Here is an 11,056-nt window from a genome sequence, read left to right on the forward strand (position 1 = left end):
GTCGGCGAAGGGCGGCGGAGCTCGGGCGCGGGGAGGCGCGCGGCGGCAGGCGGTAGATGGGCTCGTGGGCCCGTGATGGGCTCGCCGGGCCGCGGCGGCTGGAGGGCGGCGGGTGTACATGTGGCACGTTGCGGTTCGATGGGGGCGGCGGCGCGGACGCGTCCGGCCGGAGCGGATGTGTCCGGCGGCGCGGAGGAGGTGGTGGCTAGGGTTTGATCCGCAATTTTCGGGTAGAGGGAGCTAGGAGAGTCCAAATGAGGTGCGGTTTTCGCCCACACGATCGTGATCCAACGACGGAGAGCATGGATGGGGTTTATATGGGCTAGTGGGCTGTTTTGGAGGGTTGTTGGGCTGCAAAGAGAGGGGGGGTTTTGCGGTTACCCGGTTAACCGTTAGGGCATCAAACGACCTCCAAATGGAACGAAATTTGACAGGCGGCCTACCGGTTATATACCAAGGCCACTCGACAAATCTCGGACCATTCCGTTGACGTTTTTCTCCCGCTCACGAAACGAGATATGAGGGGTGCAATGGGTGCATGTGTGAGTGTCGGGCACCGAAACGGATAACGGGGAAAATGACCGGATGCATGAGACGAACACGAATGCAAATGAGATGCACATGATGACATGAGATGAAATGCATGACATGAAAAAAATACAAAACAAGTACAAAACCTAACCATAGAGGATATAGCATATAACATAACTGGAAATGGCAAGAGTTGGAGTTACAATTTTGGAATGTTACATCCGGGGCGTTACAACTCTCCACCACTATAAGAGGATCTCGACCCGAGATCTAGGATTGAAAGAACTCCGGATATTCGGAACAGAAGCGATCCTCGCTCTCCCATGTGGCTTCTCGGTCGGAATGGTGATACCACTTAACTTTCAGGAATTTGATCGACTTGTTGCGAGTTTTGCGCTCGGTTTCTTCAAGAATGGCAACGGGATGCTCATGATAAGACAAGTCTTCTTGGAGGTCAATCTCTTCGAAGTTGATAGTGCGCTCAGGCGTCTTGAAGCACTTGCGAAGCCGTGACATGTGAAACACATCATGCACATTTGAGAAATTGAACAGAAGTTCAAGTTGATAGGCGAGGTTGTCTCTTTTGCCAATGATCTTGAAAGGACCCACGTATCTAGGGAAAGCTTCCCTTTGATACCGAAGCATTGAGTGCCTTTCATTGGACAGACGTGGAGGTAGACATGGTCTCCGATCTCGAAAGCCAAGTCACGGTGCTTGCTATCATAGTAACTCTTCTGGCGCAACTGCGCGACTTTGAGATTTTCACTGATTACTTTACACATTTCATTAGCTTCTGTGATCAAGTCATTGCCAAGAAGTTGGTGTTCACCAGTCTCGGACCAATTGAGAGGAGTACGGTATTTTCTGCCATATAGAATTTCAAATGGGCCTTGCCTGAACTTGCTTGGAAGTTGTTATTGTAGGAGAACTCAGCATAAGGGAGGCAATCTTCCCACTTCATACCGAAAGAGATGACACAAGCTCTGAGCATATCTTCGAGGATTTGATTGACTCGCTTGACTTGGCCACTTGTTTGAGGATGGAAAGCCGTGCTAAAGAGAATGTTGGTGCCCATGGCCTTCTGGAAGGAGTCCCAGAACTTGGAAGTGAAAATGCTTCTGCGGTCTGAAGAGATCAATTATGGAATACCATGCAACGAGACAATTCTGGAGGTGTATAGCTCTGCCTCGGTCTTCAAAATATGAGAATGACAATGAGATACGCCACCATGAATTATTGAGGCACTCCAGAATGAAGAATAGAAAGGTTGAACCAATGATGAAAACAATTTGAAAGTGATCTTGGAGAAGTCATCTGACTGATGATGATTCATTCTTACGTCAAACTTTGAAAAGATTTTTGAGAATAGCTTGGGAAAAATTAGAAGAGTCAGGTAAGATTCTGTGAAAAGACCTGTGGGTTAGGGCCCACTCAAGAAAAGACCGTTGAAATGATTTTGAAGAGAGATTGCACCGGTTGAATTGAATGACTTGAATGAGATACTAATCTCCAAATAGCTTGAACGGATTAAGAATGGAAACATGAATCTTCTGAGATATCTCCAGCACACCGGAAGAAATGGAAAAGCGAGAGGTGAATGATTAAGAGATACACCGGCATAAGAAATCACTTGAAACGAGGAAGGGGATAAGATCAACACCTACAACTTGAATTGAATCCACCGGAAAATAATACGAGAATGAAGAATGATAAAGTTGTAAAGCATCTTCATGAGAACCATCAGGTAAGAACATTGATTGAAAAGAATGAAGAGACTTCACATGAATAAAATGGATATTTGATTTGACATCTCTGAGTCCTTGAAGAAAAGGGTGGGAGGGCGGGAAAACAAAGGCAACTTGGGACGGATGAAACAAACACTGTTGATGAAAACTGAGATTGGATCTTGTGAATGGGAAAAATGATAGGATCATCTTGAAGAGACACGCACCGGTTGGAAAGAATTGACATGACAATCTTGATGATCAAGAAGGATTAGTACTCCCATAGAAATATGAGAACACCTCTTAGGGAAGGTATGGAATAAACACTTGACATTGAAGCAACTCGAATACCACAACTCAAAACAAAACAAAGGATTTGGCTTGCAGAATAAGCCAGAGCAAATACATATGATAGAGATTTACCCAATCCCATATCATGCATCTGTCTGAAAGATATTCTAGGAGATACTTGAATTCCCACCTATTAACTCCCGAAACTTTCTGGTTATGCAACTGGTGTTAGGGATACAGGGAGGCACAATATATATCACACAACTAACAAGCCCTACGCTCCAACTGTATCCATCCGTCAACACATAACCAAGAAAAACTCTGGAAATCGTGTACCTCAACCTTCGAAAAGCATCCGTTATACAAGTTATGGCAATACTCCTGAACTCCCGCCCCAGTATTGGGTGGCGTCGAGGTTATCTCACCAACAACTGCATAAAAGAGATTTTTGATGTCAGCGAACTCGGGTATTCCAGAACTGCAACGATAAAATTGTGACGAAAACACCTCAGAGCTCAACTCCCCAGGACACTGCCACAACCCTAAATGTCAGGAGACACCAAGAACAATCTTCTCGTTACAAGAATATCGAAACGATCCCAAGATACCCGCGTGATCCTAAATTTTTTGTTGTGAAATTTGAGGAGAGGAAAGTCAAAACATCTACACCAGGAGACCTCACCAGAGTGACGAAGGGGACTGAGGAGTAAAAGGAATCCTACTCTCCGTTATGTATAATCCTAATACTCAAAACATTTTGTTCTAGACTCAACAGCGTCAGCGATTCGATCAAGCAGGGGCTCCTAAGTCAGGGATGGCTCTGATTACCAACTTGTAACACCCACGATGCAGCTATATCTCCCACATGTCGAGGCACGACCTAGAGGCATAACCGCATTGTGGTTTTTTCGCAAGAGGGGTAATCTTCACACAATCCCATGTACTGAATAAGAAAGGGATAAAGAGTTGGCTTACAATCGCCACTTCACACAAATAACAAGTTAAACATACATCATCCAGAGTACAATCAAGGTCCAACTACAAAACCAAAATAAAAGAAGACAACCCCAAATGCTAGATCCCCGATCGTCCCAACTAGGCTCCAGTACTGATCATCAGGAAAAGACACGTAGAAGAGCTTCATCGAACTCCCATTTGAGCTCGGTAGCATCACCTGCACTGGTATCATCGGCACCTGCAACTGTTTGGAAGTATCCGTGAGTCACGAGGACTCAGAAATCTCACACCCGTGAGATCAGGACTATTTAAGCTTATGGGTAGGATAAGGTAGTGAGGTGGAGCTGCAGCAAGCGATAAGCAATTATGGTGGCTAACATACGCAAAAAAGCGTAAGATAAGAAGCTACGCAACGGTCGTAACACTATAAGTGATCAATAAGTGATCCTGAAACTACTTACGTTCAAGCATAACACAAGACCGTGTTCACTTCCCGGACTCCACCGAAAACAGACCATCATGGCTACACACGCGGTTGATTCATTTTAATTAAGTAAAGTGTCAAGTTCTCTACAGCCGGATATTAACAAATTCCCATCTGCCACATAACAGTAGGCATGGCTCTCGAAAGTTTATACCCTCCAGGGGTGTCCCAACTTAGCCCATCAGAAGCTCTCACAATAAACCAAGGATATTGCTTCGCCCGGAACAACCCGATGAGACTCGGAATCCCAGTTACAAGACATTTCGACAATGGTTAAACAAGACCAGCAAGACCGCCCGATGTGCCGACAAATTGAAACGCCCTTGATGCCGCTATATCTCCTACTGTCGAAGCACGACTTAGAGACATAACCGCATTGAAAGCAATGTCGCAAGTAAGGTAATCTTCACAACAAACCATGTAAATATATACAAGGGGAAAGGATACATAGTTGGCTTACACTCGCCACGTCACACAAATACATGAATAACATTACAATCATCCAATACACTCATGGTCCGACTACGGTACCAAAATAAAAGATCAACCCCCACATGCGACACGGTCCCCGATGGCCCCAACTGGGCACCACTACTGATCATCTGGGAAAGACACATAGTAACGACAAGAGTCTTCATCGAACTCCCACTTGAGCTCAAACGCATTCTCTGGAACGGTATCATCGGTCCCTGCATCTGGTTTTGGAAGTAAACTGTGAGTCACAGGGACTCAGCAATTTCGCACCCTCGTGATCAAGACTATTTAAGCTTATAGGTAAGGCAAGGTAATATGTGGAGCTGCAGCAAGCGACTAGCATATATGGTGGATATCCTGTTCGCAAAAGAGAGCGAGAAGAGAAGGCAAAGCACGGACGAATAACTATGATCAAGAAGTGATCCTAGAACAACCTACGTCAAACATTACTCCAACACCGTGTTCACTTCCCGGACTCCGCCGAGAAGAGACCATCACGGTTACACACGCGGTTGATTATTTTAATTAAGTTAAGTTTCATGTTATCTACAACCGGACATTAAAAAATTCCCATCTGCCCATAACCGCGGGCACGGCTTTCGAAAGTTCAAATCCCTGCAGGGGAGTCCCAACTTAGCCCATCACAAGCTCTCACGGTCAACGAAGGATATTTCTTCACCCGAGACATTCCGATCAGACTCGGCATCTCGGTTTTACAAGACATCCTCGACAATGGTAAAATAAATCCAGCAACACCGCCCGAATGTGCCGACAAAATCCCGATAGGAGCTTCACATATCTCGTTCTCAGGGCACACTCAGATGAGACATCCTATGAGTAAAACTAACCCACAAGTTGCCCCGAGGTGGCACGACAGTCTACTCGGTCAGACCAACACTCAGAGGAGCACTGACCCAGTGGGGGTTTAAATAAAGATGACCCTTGGGCTCTGGAAACCCAAGGGAAAAAGAGGCTAGGTGGCAAATGGTAAAACCAAGGTTGGGCATTGCTGGAGGAGTTTTATTCAAGGCGAACTGTCAAGGGGTTCCCATTACCACCCAACCGCGTAAGGAACGCAAAATCCGGGAACATAACACCGATATGACGGAAACTAGGGTGGCAAGAGTGGAACAAAACACTAGGCAAAAGGACGAGCCTTCCACCCTTTACCATGTATATAGATGCATTAAGATAACAAGATAATATAGTGATATCCCAACAATAAACAATGTTCCAACAAGGAATGATCTCCAATCTTCACCTGCAACTACCAACACTATAAGAGGGGCTGAGCAAAGCGGTAACATAGCCAATCAACGGTTTGCTACGACATGGTGGGTTAGAGTTTTGACATGGCAATTTGGGAGGCATGATAATAAAGTGGTAGGTAACGTAGCATAGGCATAGCAAAAGAGCAAGCATCTAGCAAGCAAAGATAGAAGTGATTCCGAGGGTATGATCATCTTGCCTGCAAAGTTGTCAGAGTTGACTTGATCCTCGTAAGCAAACTCAACGGGCTCCTCGTTCACGAACTCGTCTCCCTACTCTACCCAAGCAAGAAGAACAAGCAAACGGAACACAATCAACCACGTGCAATGCTCAAACAACATGATGCAAGCATGGTATGCTATGCGGGATGCGGTATGTGATGCATATGCAAGATTTGACAAGGAATGATTGAACCTGGCCTCAACTTGGAAATCCAAGAGTGCCACTGGAAAGGTGAGGTGATTTCGGTTGAAAACGATATAAAGATCACCAGAATCGGATGCACGGTTTGGAAATGGCAAGCAAAACAAATATGGCACCGGTCTGCAATAATCCGCAAGTAGCCATCTAAATGCATCAAGATAAATATGTTACAACACTCAAACATGACAACAAAATACATGGCAGGTATCTACTCATGATGCTTGACAAAAGATGAACACTGAGCTACGGCCTATTCATCCAATAACAGGTTCAAACAAGCATGGCAAAAATGCAAATGGTAACAGGTTTCAGACTTCGTGAAATTAACACAAGTCTGGAATTTAACATCAGGAAGCACACTTTAGAGCATGAAAACTACATGCTACAGGAATTTAACATGGCAAAGCAAGGCATGGCATGAAACTACTCAAAGCACTTAACAAAAGTCCCTTAGTGACCTTGAGACAAAAGGGATCAGAAAATACAATTGCAAGCATGTGAACATGACAAACACATAAACAGATCTCAGACTTGGTGAAAAACTGTTGCATGCAAATCAGTTAACGAGTAGGCATGTTCACGAGCTCGATGCACTTGCTAAAGAGCATGGCATGACAAACTAAGCATACACCCATCAAGAATACATATCATAGAAGCTAGACATGGTAAGAACAACAAGATAGCATGCACGGATCAACAGCAACATCCTCGGCAAAATCGCTAACAAGTCAACAATCTGCCAGGATTCACGAAATAGCAAAAGTAGAGCTCGATTGACTCAAGCTAGGTTGCTCCATAAATGCAAACAAAGACATGGATGGATATAGCACCACAATGGTAACAAATCATCCTTACTGATCATCCTCAAAATAGGCACGGATCACTAGGAAACAACATGAACATATGGCATAATGACAAAATCAGAACAAGGACTTTATGAAATTCTAAGTCCCTCAAATCAGCATACCGGTTATGCTACTTTGCAAGCTTGTACAAGTCACCACACATATTAGCATATCGACGAGAGAGGAGAAGGGCGGCGCGGTGAGGAGCTAGGCGGCGGGGCGCGCTGCGGAGAGGAAGAACACCGCGAGCGGCGGCGGCGGAGATCCGGGCCTCGGGGGCCGGCCTCGGGCCCAGGCGGGCCCACGCGGGATCGGCGGTGAAGTGGGGCTGCCCCTGGACAGGTGGCGGATCGCGAGTGGGTGGCGGCGGTGCGTCCGGCTGGATCGGACGTGTCCGGCCGTGCAGAGGAGCTGGGAGCTAGGTTAGCGGTGGAGGAGACCCGAGATTTTTGGAGGAGGAGCTATTTATAGGCATAGAGGGAGCTAGGAAGCTCCAAACAAAGTGCGGTTTTCGGCCACGCGATCGTGATTGAACACTCTAAATGATGGAAGGGTTTTAGGTGGGTTTTGGGCCAAATTTGAAGGGTGTTGGGCTGCAACAAAAACGAGGCCTTCTCGGTCCCTCAGTTAACATTGGAGTATCAAACAAAGTCTGGTACGAAACTTGACAGGCAGTCTACCAGTAGTAAACCAAGGCCGCATGACAAGTCTCGGTCCAATCCGGAGATGTTTAACCCCCACACACGAAAACAGGCAGAAAGGGCACCGGAGGAGATAGGAGCGCCGGAATGCAAAACGGACAACGGGGAAAATGCTCGGATGCATGAGACGAACACATATGCAAATACAATGCACATGATGACATGATATGAGATGCATGACAAAGGCAACAACACACGGAGACAAAAACCCGAACCCGAGGAAAATAAAATAACTTAGCGCCGGAAACGGCAAGAGTTGGGATACATATAAGGTAAATTACATCCGGGGTGTTACAACACTCCACCACTACGAAAGGATATCGTCCCAAGATCTAGGACTGGAAAAACGCTGGGTACTCAGAACGGAGGTGATCCTCGCGTTCCGAGGTGGCTTCACGGTCGGAATGGTGTGAACACTTGACTTTGAGGAATTTGATTGACTTATTGCGAGTCTTGCGCTCAGTTTCTTCAAGAATAGCAACGGGGTGCTCACGATAAGAGAGGTCTTCTTGGAGATCAATGTCTTCAAAGTTGACGGTGCGGTCAGGGGTCTTGAAGCACTTGCCGAGCTGAGAGACATGGAACACGTCGTGCACGTTTGCAAAGTTTGAAGGAAGCTCAAGTTGATAGGCGAGATCGCCTCTCTTGCTGACGATTTTGAAAGGACCCACGTATCTAGGTGCAAGCTTCCCTTTGATACCGAAGCGACGAGTACCTTTCATTGGAGAGACGCAGAGGTAAACATGGTCTCCGATCTCGAAAGCCAAATCAGATGCTTACTATCATAGTAGCTCTTCTGGCGCGATTGCGCTGCTTTGAGGTTATCACGAATGACTTTGCACATTTCCTCTGCCTCTGTGATCAAGTCATTTCCAAGAAGTTGACGTTCACCGGTCTCTGACCAGTTAAGAGGAGTATGACACTTCCTGCCATAGAGAATTTCAAATGGGGCCTTGCCCGAACTTTCTTGAAAGCTGTTGTTGTAGGAGAACTCAGCATATGGAAGACAATCTTCCCACTTCATGCCGAAAGAGATAACGCAAGCCCTGAGCATATCTTCCAGAATCTGATTGACATGCTCGACTTGACCGCTAGTTTGAGGATGAAAAGCTGTGCTGAAACGGATGTTGGTGCCCATGGCCTTCTGAAAAGAATCCCAAAACTTGGAGGTAAAGATGCTGCCACGGTCTGAAGAGATCAACTGTGGAATGCCGTGCAGAGAGACAATCCGAGAGGTATACAGCTCCGCCTTGAGCTGCAGTGATAGACTCTTTGATGGGCAGAAAGTGAGCCACTTTAGTGAGTTTGTCTATGACAACGAATATAGCATCATTGCCACGCTTAGACTTTGGAAACCTAGTCACGAAGTCCATCTCAATGTGGTCAAACTTCCATTCTGGAATGGCAAGAGGTTGGAGGAGACCAGCTGGTCCTTGGTGTTCTGCCTTCACTCTTCTGTAGACATCACATTCATTCACGAACTGAGAAATCTCGCGCTTCATTCGAGTCCACCAATACGCCTGCTTGAGGTCCTGGTACATCTTCGTACTCCCAGGGTGGATGGAGAGGAGTGAATTGTGAGCCTCGTTCATAATGACTTTACGAAGGTCACCTTTAGGCACAACAATGCGATCCTCGAAGAAGAGAGTATCATTGTCATCAAGGCAATAGCACTTGTACTTGGGTTGACTCTTGGCAATCCCAATCTTCACCTTCTTCACCATAGCATCAAGAAGTTGAGCCTCGCGAATTTGATCTTCCAAAGTAGGAGAGACTTGAAGGTTGGCGAGGAAACCTTGAGGAACAACTTGCAAGTTGAGTTTGCGGAAAGCTTCACAAAGCTCAGGTTGATAAGGCTTGAGAACTAGACTGTTGCAGTAAGCCTTCCTGCTCAATGCGTTAGCAATTACATTGGCCTTGCCTGGAGTATATTCGATGCTCGGATTATACTCTTGAATCATTTCGACCCAACGAGTCTGCCTGAGGTTGAGATTAGTGAGGGAGTCCTGGATTAGGGGGTGTCCGGATGGCTGGACTATACCTTCAGCCAGACTCCTGGACCATGAAGATACAAGATTGAAGACTTCGTCCCGTGTCCGGATAGGACTTTCCTTGGCGTGGAAGGCAAGCTTGGCGATACGGATATACAGATCTCCTACCATTGTAACCGACTTTGTGTAACCCTAACCCTCTCCGGTGCCTATATAAACCGGAGGGTTTTAGTCCGTAGGACAACATAGACAACAACAATCATACCATAGGCTATCTTCTAGGGTTTAGCCTCTCCGATCTCGTGGTAGATCTACTCTTGTACTACCCATATCATCAATATTAATCAAGCAGGACATAGGATTTTACGTCCATCGAGAGGGCCCGAACCTGGGTAAAACTTCGTGTCCCTTGCCTCCTATTACCATCCGGCCTAGACGCACAGTTCGGGACCCCCTACCCGTGATCCAGCGGTTTTGACACCGACATTGGTGCTTTCATTGAGAGTTCCTCTGTGTCATCAACGTCAGGCTCGATGGCTCCTACGATCGTCAATAGGGATGCAGTCCAGGGTGAGACCTTCCTCCCCGGACAGATCGTCGTCTTCGGCGGCTTCGCACTGCCGGCCAATTCACTTGGCCATCTGGAGCAGATCGAAAGCTACGCCCCTGGCCGTCAGGTCAGATTTGGAATTTTAAACTACACGGATGACATTCGCGGGGACTTGATCTGCGATGGATTTGAGCCACTGCCGAGCGCGCCGCACTGTCCCGACGAGCATGATCTAGCTCTGCCGCTGAACAGTGCCTTGGAGGCCGCACCCGCATCGGCTTTGACCCTTAATTCGGAGCCAACTGCGCTGATCGAGGATGAGCGGTTGGACACCGCCTCGGGGGCTGCGATCCCAACGGTGGTTGAGCCGAACACCAGCCCCGCACTCCGCGAGACTCGTGACTCCAAGGAGTCGGACTCCTCTCCGGACTCCGAACCCTCCGCGCCCCCGCCGATCGAATCCGATTGGGCGCCGATAATGGAGTTTACTGCCGCGGACATCTTTCAGCACTCGCCTTTTGGTGATATTCTGAAGACACTAGACTCTCTCTCTCTCTTTATCAGGAGAGCGCTGGCCAGACTACGGTCAGCAAGGCCGGGGTACGGACGATGAAGAAATTCAAAGCCCACCCACCACCCACTTTGTAGCCACTATCGATGATTTAACCGACATGCTCGACTTCGACTCCGAAGATATTGACGGTATGGACGCCGATGAAGAACCAGCGCCTATTGGGCCCTGGAATGCCACCTCGTCATATGACGTATACATGGTGGACGCACCAAAAGACGACGAGGAGGATCGGAAGGACGCAC

The sequence above is a fragment of the Triticum dicoccoides genome, chromosome 1A (assembly GCF_002162155.2).
Source record: "Triticum dicoccoides isolate Atlit2015 ecotype Zavitan chromosome 1A, WEW_v2.0, whole genome shotgun sequence".
NCBI classification, from domain to species: Eukaryota; Viridiplantae; Streptophyta; class Magnoliopsida; order Poales; family Poaceae; genus Triticum; species Triticum dicoccoides.